The following is a 10,817-nucleotide window of genomic DNA, read 5'->3' on the forward strand; positions in this document are numbered from 1 at the left end:
GCAGCTGTTAATGTCGATTTATTTTATACTCATGTTTTTAATATTCAGAAACTCAGTAAATTATTCGGAAACTCAATTATTTCACAAATCAAGAGCAGTGTATCTTAGGCATATTGTGCAAGATGAGATCTGGAGTGGGGGGGGCGACAGTCTTTCTAAAATGTATATTGAGAAAATGTAAAATCTTTTTTATACAAATAGCTTTAAGCCTTGCCTGTTGTTCCTTCTTGCCCAGATGGTAAAAAATAATTTCAGCCAATACCTAATTGATTTTGAATACAAAAACCCTTGGGACTCTACTTGTCTGTTTCATTCTAAAACAAAGTTAAACTAATGTTTTCTTAAGTCCTAACACTCACATATTCTAGTTTCTTATAATTGGCCCACATTTTATTTGGTCTTCCATGAACTGTGAGTGAGGTTACTTTTCCAGTTAGACTAAGGTTTTCCTTACAGTTCTAGTTCTCCTTCCTCAAATATTCTCTTTGAAATACTTCCATAGACTTGCAGCATGTATGAATTTTACTCCAAGAACCCTAAGATATAAGAAAAGTTACTTTATTTTTTTCTAAATAAAATTAATCTGTCTCTAAGCTCTCCAGCATGTTAGGGTAACAGGCAATTTAATCTGATTATTGGGATTTTCATCAGCTCAGAGATAAGAAAAAGTCCTAGAGAAAGGTTATGCAGAGTAGAGCATTTCAGGAGGTCCCTGGTCTTTAGTCATTTGACAGTGTTTATTAAGTGTTTACTGTGTGCTCCCAAGTCCCTGTCTTTTTTTTTTTTTTTTTTTTCAGAAGGAGTCTCGCTCTGTCGCCCAGGCTGGAGTGCAGTGTGCGATCTCGGCTCACTGCAAGCTGTGCCTCCCGGGTTCACGCCATTCTCCTGCCTCAGCCTCCCGAGTAGCTGGGACTACAGGCGCCCGCCACCACGCCTGGCTAATTTTTAGTAGAGACGGGGTTTCACCGTGTTAGCCAGGATGGTCTCGATCTCCTGACCTCGTGATCCGCCTGCCTCAGCCTCCCAAAGTGCTGGGATTACAGGCGTGAGCCACCGCGCCCGGCCGTCCCTGTCTTTATGGAAGCAATATCAGTAACACAGAGTGCCTAGCAGTACCCCCTCCCCTCACCACCACCCCACCCTTTTCCTTTTCTCTTTGTTTTTGGGGAAACAAATTATGGGAAGGTTAAATGTTGGTTTGGTTAGGATATACCAAAATTAGGGAAACCTCTGGGCCAGACCATACTTTAACTTCAAGAAACAGTCAAAAGTGTTTTTCTCCCATTATATTCTATCAAATACAATGCCCCAACAACCAACCATCCTTCCTCCCCTTCCATTCTCTCATCTCCCCTCCCTCTCTCTTTTCTTTCCTGCAGCAAATACTTAGCATTAGCTATGTGCCAGGCATTGTTCTGGGTACTAGGATAGAGCAGGGAACAAACTAGATTCTGTTGGAACATAAATTCATGTGGGGTGAAACAATAAATACATGATATGTCAGGAGGTGAGAAGTGCTATGGAGAAAAGTAAACCTGGGTAAAAGATAGGGAATAGTAGGGTTGGGGGTAGGAGCTGGGCTGTTGCTGTGATTTATAGAATAGGTAGGAGGAGGCATCTCTGATGAAGTAACATTTGAACAAAAACCTGAAGGAGGTAAGGAAGGCATCATGGGAACTTGTGGAGCAAGAGTAAATCCACATAGCAAGTAGCAGATGGCAGGGCCCAGAGGCAGGGGCGTGCTTGAGATGTTTGAGAAACAGCAAGGAGCCAATAGCAAAATGGGCAAGAGGGAGAGTGAGCTCTTTAATGTTCCTATTGTCCATCTCTCACAATGTTTTTTCATGGGCAATACACAATAAGGGATATTAGCTTTTAAACTTTTTGATATTTTGGAAAGTAACAAGGCATAAACTTCTGGTTAAATGTACATTATTAAACACTTACTCACATTTGTGCTTTTTCAAACCACACTAAACTGACAATAAAGACATAGACCCAAATGGACAAAAAGGATCAGACAGGTGATAATAGCTACAAAATTTTTGAAGCTGGAAAGCTTATGAATAAAGCTAGAATATAAGTTAGCAGTGGAATAATCATGAAAGTATGTGGATTTGCACCACGGAATCCCGAAAGACTTTAGGAAGTAGAGGTACTAATGGAACTGTGAATAGAATTATCAGTTATCAAATTGTCATATAAATCAAAGCAGATAGACTCTCAGATCCCGTACACCATATCACAAACCTTAGCAATTGTCTCTCATTCACCCCTGATCTAAGAGCCTGGAGATTACCCTAAATACCTTCTCAACAGTGGGACTTCAGCCCACTTTGTCTCTCAGCCCCTAGACTGTTAGTAGCCAGGCTTATACTCTACCCTGTCCACAAGCAGGAGATTCTAGCATATTCTTCCCTAGGGAGATTAGCCCAAGAGAAAAGACCTACAGTTAATGATGTTTTAAGCTTGCCCATTGATGTGGACCATCTGTATCATCCTTCACTAAAGCCCCTCGTTGAAAAGCTTCTCCCATGCATGCAGAGCTTCCAGTCAGATGTTTAGGGGCCTCACACGTGAGCAGAAAGGCAAAAATCACCAAACATTTGAGGAGAGCTTTTAACATGAAAGGTAGAGGCCAAAACAAACAACATAAACTAATAGGAAAAACATTGTAAAATTAAAAGTTATCATCACTTATCCCCTGCTATATTAGACACCTCTTCAGAATCTTCTTGGCCCACCGCTTCGGCCACTGCTGTAGTAACTAATTCTTCATAGTCTTGACCAGCTTTGCTCAACTACAACTGGATATTGCCTTGTTTTTGGCCCAAGCTATAACCTCCTGCTTTCTGCCTTGGACCTTCTCTTCACCCCAGCTGAAATGCAGGAACCCTTTTGGTACTTATGTATGTACAATTTGGAGATGAGGGAAATTTAACACCATTCTGACTCCTGTGAGTGCAATACTTCTGTTTTATACCTTAGCAGACAGTTGAGAGTATTTCAAAAGTCTTTCTCAGTAAGTCCCATGGGATTGAAAACTAGTTGCCTGGAACAGTAACCAACTCCCTAATATGTCGCTTTTAAAAAAATTTCCCCCCCCTTCTCTGTTTAGTTCATATCCTGTACACCTTCCTGGGAGTACATTTTCCAAAAATCCTCTGTGCGTAAGTGTTTATCACAGGCTCTGCTTCCAGGAAACCCAGGCTAAGCAACACACAGGGAAATAAAAGATTAAGAGCAAAAAAGGAACATATGGGGAACCAAATGAAGTTTTCGGATATAATATAAAATATTATAAAATTGAATATTTAATGGAAAGATTGGAAGATAGAGTTGAGAGGATTTCCAAAAAGTAGAATAAAAAGACAAATGGTTGGAATATAAAAGGTCAAATTAAAGGATCACTTCAGGTAATTCCATATCTGACCGGTAGAAATTCAGCGGGAGGGATGGGGAGAACACAGAAAATACAGGGAAGAAAATTTCCTCCTGAAAAAATTTTTTAAAGATGGCTTAGATCATAAGAACATGAGTTTTCAGATTGAGGGGCCCATTAGGCTGACTAGCAATGAATGAAAAAAAGGACCATACCAAGTGTCTAGCAGTCCATTTTGGCTGCTATAACAAAATACCATAGACTGGGTAGCTTATAAACAACAGAAATTTATTTCTACAGTTCTGGAGGGTGGAAATTCAAGACCAAGGCACCAGCAGTGCCTGGTGAGGCCCATTTCTCATAGAAGGCACCTTATTGTTGCATTCTCACATGGGGAAGGGGCACATGAGCTCCCTCAGGCCTCTTTTATAAGGGCAGTAATCCCATTCATGAGGGTTCCCATCTTATGACCTAATTACATCCTAAACATTCCCCTTCTTAGTACTATTGCATTGGAGATTAGGATTCAGCATACAGATTTTGAGGGGCACACACATCCAGACCATAGCACCAAGGGACATCACTGTGATTCTAAAAGATTCTAAAATCTGTGGATAGGGAGGGAAAAAGCAAGTCACAGAGGATCAGGAATCAACATTTGAAGCCAAAAGACAAGGAGAAAGAAATGACTTCAAAATTCTGAGGAGAAATTTTAAACCCAAAATTGTGTGCCAGACAAATTTTCAGGTATATATGTAGTTATAATGAGTATGTTTTCATACATGCAAAGTCTCAAAAAATCCATTTCTCATACTCTCTTTCTCAGAAAGCTACTGAAAGATTGGCACCACCAAAGTAAAGGAATACATTATTTTTAAAAATCAGGAGATCCAGTAACCAATAGATAGGGCACAAGAGAAAGATGAAGGAAAGTCACAAGATGTTGGTGAATCTTAGAACCATAGCTTTATGGCAGACCTAACGGACAATTAGCCTAGATTGAAACAGGAAAATGAAGAGTTCAAGGAAAGGTGGCTCTTTAAAAAAGAACATGGCCAGGTGTGGTGGCTCACGCTTGTAATTTCAGCACTTTGGGAGGCCAAGGTGGGCAGATCACTTGAGGTCAGGAATTTGAGACAAGCCTGGGCAACGTGGTGAAACCCCATCTCTAGCAAAAATACAAAAAATTAGCCAGGTGTGGTGGCACACGTCTGTAATCCCAACTACTTGAGAGGCTGAAGCAGGAGAATTTCATGAACCCAGGAGGCGGAGGTTGCAGTGAGCCAAGATCGTGCTACTGTACTCCAGCCTGGGCGACTGAGCAAGACTCCGTCTTAAAAAATAAATTAATTAAAATTAAACTTATAAAATAAACACATTTTAGTAAATTTGAGAAATATAATGTAGGGTTACATTATTATTTATCTTGATTATTTTGTAAGTTTATTGATCATCGACCTTTGAACAACATGGGCATTAGGGGCATTGACCCCCTACACCGCCTAAAATTTGCATATAATTTTGACTCCTCAAAAATAAGTAATGGCCTACTGGACCAGAGATTTACCAATAACATAAACAATTGATTAACATATATTTTGTATGTTAAATGTATTATATACTGTATTCTTACAATAATATTTAGAGAAAAAGAAACATTAAGAAAATCATAAGAAAGAGAAAATATATTAATATATTTACTAGTCATTAAGTGGAAGTGGATCATCGTAAAGGTCTCCATCCTCGTTGTCTTTATATTGAACAGGCTGAGGAGGAGAGGAGTCTTGCTGTCTCGGGGGTGGCAGAGGTGGAAGAAAACTCATGTATAAGTGCATCTGTGCAATGCAAACCCATGTTCAAGGGGCAACTGTAATTTCAATCTTTATATTAGTGGAAATAGCTTTTTACTTGAAAATAACTTTAATGTTTGATACAATAAAATGGAGGTAAGAGGGAGGCTCTTCCTTTCAGAAATTTGTATTTTAAGACAGCTAGGCTTATAGAATGTCAGGATAAACATGAACCAGATATTGTAGCTTTTAGAAGTTCTTTTAAGCATATGTAGAATGCCCAAAAAGAGCAAGCTTTATCTTGCTATAGTATATGGCAAGGTTTAAGATATTTTTTGTTGGCCTGCATACTAATTAGTATAATTTGAAATAGAAGGTTGATATTTCTGATATACCAAGAGCTCACAAATTAGAAAAAGACAATCTAATAATATGCTAAGGATAGAAATAGACAAGTCATAGAAAACTAAATCTCAGTGGCCCATAAATATGTAGAGATACTTAACCTCACTAGTAGTCAAGGAATGCAAATGAACAATTAGATTTTATTTTCACCTATCATATTGACAAAAACTAGAAGAGATGACAACATCCAGTACTCGAAAAGATAATGGGATAATGTGAACTCTCATATTTTGATAGTGGGAATGTAATGTACTACTACTTTTTTTAAAAAAGTCGAGTTCTGCGGAAATTTAAAAAAATTAAAAATACACGTATCACACATACCCCATGACTTCATTTGGGAACTCTATATTTATATAGCACTTCCTGGTTCATTTGTATAGAAAGGTATTTATTATATCAAATATTTTTGTAAATTAAAAAAAAAACCTGGAGATGTATTAAATGCCCACCAGTATGGAAATAGTTGAATAAATTGTGGTAACTGCCGCACTAGTTGCAATAGGAAACAACTGGAATGACTTGAATGTCTGTCAGAAGGAGACTGATGGAAAAGCTAGATTACATCCGTATTACGGAGTCCTATGGAGCTACCAAAAGGAACGAGAAATATCTCTTTATATTGCTACGAAGTTATTCCTAGAATATAGGGTTAGCTTAAAAAAGCAAAGAGGAAGGAGAGTACATATGGAATGCATATTAGGGCTGTCCAGAGAAGAGATATATATATAGAAATATATATACTTCTTTATAGATTATACATATACATATTATATATAATTTATAAATATAAGGAATTGGGTCACATGATTAAGTAGGTTGACAAGTCCCAAAGTCCGAGGTTGAGTCAGCAAGCTGAAGACCCGGAATCACTGATGATGCATTTCCAGTCAAAGGCCAGCATGCTTAAAACTCAGGAAGAGCCAATATTTCAGTTCGTGTCCAAAGCCACGAAAATGTCAGTGCCCCAGTTCAAAAGCAGTGAGGAAGAAAGAATTATCTCTCACTCTGGGAAGGATCAGGAAGGTCAGACCTTTTGTTCTAGTCAGGCCTTTAACTGATTGGGTGAGGCTCACCCACACTAGGGAGGGGAATCAGCTTTACTCAGTCCACCAATTTAAGTTTTAATCTCATCCGAAAACACCCTCAACAGAAACACCCAGAAAAAATGTTTGGCCAAATATCTGGATACCCCATGGCTCATTTAAGTTAACACATGAAATTAACCATCATAGTGTGCTGTCAGTTATCTAAGAAAAAGAGAGAATGGGTATGTATGTTTTGTAGATTTTTTAAATGGAAAGATAAACTATACTTTTTTGGCGGGGAGGGAGACAGGTTCTCACTCTGTCACTCAGGCTGGAGTGCAGTGGCATGATCTCAGCTCACTGCAGCCTCTACCTCCCAGGCTCAAGCAATCCTCCCACCTCAGCCTCCTGAGTAGCTGGGACTTCAGGCACATGCCACCATGCCGGGCTAATTTTTGTATTTTTTGTAGAGATGGCGTTTTGCCTTGTTGCCCAGACTGGTCTCAAATTCCTAAGCTCAAAGCAGTCTACCCACCTCAGCCTCTGAAAGTGCTGGGATTACAGGTATAAGCCACCATGCCTGGCCAACCATACATACTTTTTTAAATGTATGAGAGGAAAGAAACAGGACACAGGGTGGGGATAGATTCTAGATTTGTCTGAATGTACCTTGTTTTGGGACCATGTAAATATTTTACATACTTAGTAAAATACATTTAAATTTTGAAAATGTACCCTCTAAAAACTGAAAGCAGAGCAAATGTATTGAACTATGCAATGAGTTGTGGCATAATGATCCAGAGGGGATCTATTTCACATAACTCTGAAACACTTGACAATACACCACTAAAGACCTGCCGTCCACACCCCTGAAAATTAAATTGTTTTCAGTAATCACAGTGTTGGTGATATTTTTTCTTCCGAGGCTGGGTATGTGGATTGTGAGGTAAGCTAAGGAGAAAGTATGTTGGCACCTGTAGTGGATGCTCTTATGTGCATCTGTCAGGACTGCAGCAGTCGTTTCTTCAGCTGCTGGCAGTGACCACTCAGTTGAGTTACTCTTTGAGAACTGCCACCAGCTGTAGAGAGCTGCGTCACCCAAAGCCATGGCTCCTCACAAGGACGTCCTGCATCCAAGTGCTAAAAGCTTAGCCCCTTTAGCTAAGGCACAATAGCTCTGAAAGGCCATTCCATCAGCTCCAGTGATACCTATGGGATCAGCTGAGGCCTTCATTGTGACTGCTCTGCAATTTACCTCCTCCTCTGCCCTATCCTACCTCCTTCAGACTCTCACGGACTTTGATCCCAGTGGCAAACTATAGTAAATGGGCACATAAATCCACCTCAGTCTGTTTCTCAGGGAAGTTCATCAAAGCAGTTATTGCCAAGAATGGTCTGAAGAAGCAACGTTTTTTTTTTTTTTTTGAGACAGTTTTGCTCTTGTTGCCCAGGCTGGAGTGCAGTGGCGTGATCTTGGCTCACTGCAACCTCCACCTCCAGGTTCAAGTGATTCTCCTGCCTCAGCTTCCTGAGTAGCTGGGATTACAGGCATGCGCCACCATGCCTGGCTAATTTTGTATTTTTAGTAGAGGCAGGGTTTCGCCATGTTGGTCAGGCTGGTCTCGAACTCCCGACCTCAGGTGATTCACCCACCTCGGCCTCCCAAAGTGCTGGGATTACAGGCATGAGCCACCACACCCAGCCAGAAGCAGATTCTAAAATGACATTTTGGAGCTGGATCAGCATTGGCAGGCTGGCAATGGAGGACCCTATTACTGGTGGCAGTAAAACCATTTGCATGCTATAACAATGTAATTGTGGAAACTTTCACTGGTGGTGAACTGGGATGGGATACTGGGAATGCCCTGATACGAACAATGTTTCAGGCATTTGAGAAGTGCAAGGGAAGTAGTAATTGTAAAGAGCATGGGATTGGATGGCTTTTCTGGGCAATCACTGTATAGAGAAATGCTGACAGTAATTAATCACCAAGCAAGGCTATTTATGAAGGCCAGAGGGCCTCCTTGGCAGCATATAAAAACTCTCATCTCCTGCAGCTGGAGGACAGGAAAGGCTGAGGAGCAGCCCCAGGGCTTAAGTTTGGCTGTAGAACTTTGCCAAAACAAACCTGGAGGAGCTGAAAGAGTACAGGTGGGCCTGGATCCTTAGGGTTCTGGGTCAAGGGGGAAGGAACATAAAGTTGAATGAGAGGTTATTTAAGCACTTTCCAATGATAAGAGATATAATAATCTGGCAAGACAGTGCTAACCCGTGGCTAGGGTAATTTTGGGAAGCTTGGAGAAAGCCTGAGCCACTTACTTAGGCCTAGCTAAGTGAAGTATAACCAGAACTACTAAGGCAGCCAAGAGATCAAAAGGCTCAGAGAAGTATGTGTGCTAGAGTGAACATACTGTGTAAGGCAGGAAGGCCCAGAGGTGACTGTTTACCAAAGCAATAAAGAATGTGCTGTTTAAAGGGGCATCAGCATCATTCAGAAGCTCAGAAGTGGCTGTCCTCTGAAGGCCAGGGCTGAGGGTAGGAAATGTTACAGAACTGGGTGCTCTGATAATAATAGGGACGATGGGGTCCTGAAATAACAGCGGTTAGGTCGTGCACTTCACTGCCGGGAGAAAAGTGGATAAGTTATCTTAATGAATTGCAAGGTGTCAGCCAAGTGTTACGGTCTGCAGTTTGCTATAGAGATGTTTAATGGAACATGGCTTCAGTAGATGTAAGATAGATGGGCAGCCAGTAAAGACATTGCCTAATCTGTACAACCAAAAGAAATCAAGAATGGATCATCAGGAGGCTGAGAGCAGCTGCTGGAATAAAAAGTCATGAACCCTTTACTAGTGTCTGGTTCTGAGCCAGTTCTCAGATCCAGAACTCATTGATTAACAGAAACGCCAAATCTCCAGGAGGAAGCACCCTGCAATACCACCACAAATGCACCCCTGAAGGGACTTTCTTGGGTAACTGTGCACTGGGTAATGGAAAACCCAATGTATTGGGAATTATTGGGCACATTTTCCAAGTTGCCATTGATTCCCAGGGACCAACCATCATCATCGCCCCTTCCCCGATTACACTGGGAACATAGGAGGGCTGGGTAATACATTTAGTCCTGGCCCAGGTCTAGTTTATATTGAGTCCACTGGGTCCACAGGTCCACCTCATGGTTATTATATTTTCCTTATCCTCAAATATATCTAACTAGTATGAGTGTTTGGTAAAACCTTACAGTGGTTCCCTAGTCTGTGGGATAAAAGATACAGTAGAAAGGAATACTAAGTGGAATCTTTGAAACTGCCCCTACACCACTCTTAGCCAGGATAATAAGTAAATAACAATATTGTAACTTGGGGACAAGGGCAGAGATTAATGCCATGTTTAAAGACCTAAAAGGATTCAGGAATGGGTCTCCATCATGTCCCACTTAATTGACCAGTCTGCTCCCTACAGATGGATCCTGGAGGATGACTGTGGACTACTGCAAATTGGCCAATTATACCTGCTGTGGCAGATGTATTATCTTTGTTAGGACAGATTAATAAGGCCCTCAGATAGTTGGTATGTGGCCAGTGATCTGGGAAATGCCTTCTTTCCCATCCCTTATAGGAGGGAAGTCTAGAAAGTTCACATTCACTTTGGATGCACAACTGTCAACTATAAATGTTAACTCATCTGCCCGTCATCATAATATAGTCAAAGGATCTGGATCCTCTGGACATTATATCACATTAGTCCACAGATTGATAAAATTGTGTGATTTGGACTGCATGAACAAGAAATTACAAACATATCAAAGGCCTCGGTAAGATACATGCCCTCAGTGGTTGAAAGAGAAACCCCATAAAGATTCAGGGGTCTGGGATCCAAAGGTCTATGATATCCCTGTCAAAGGAATATTGTATTTCATAACTTCCCCACTCAGAAGTAAGCACAGTGGTTGGTAGGCCCCTTCAGATTCTGGAGGCAGCATATTTCATACAGAGAACACTATTCCAACCCATTTACACAAATAGCATCCAGCTCCGAATGAGTCTCAGAACAAAAAAGGACTCTGCAGTAGGTCCAGGCCACGAGGCAAATGATTCTTCCTCTTGGACCATACTACCTAACAAACCCAATGATATTAGAGCTGTCAGTGATGGGAAAGGGTGTCATGTGGTGTTTCTGGGCATGTTCCAGTTGGAGAATAACAACATAGGC

Source organism: Pan paniscus, chromosome 4, assembly GCF_029289425.2.
Source record: "Pan paniscus chromosome 4, NHGRI_mPanPan1-v2.0_pri, whole genome shotgun sequence".
In the NCBI taxonomy this organism is placed as follows: domain Eukaryota; kingdom Metazoa; phylum Chordata; class Mammalia; order Primates; family Hominidae; genus Pan; species Pan paniscus.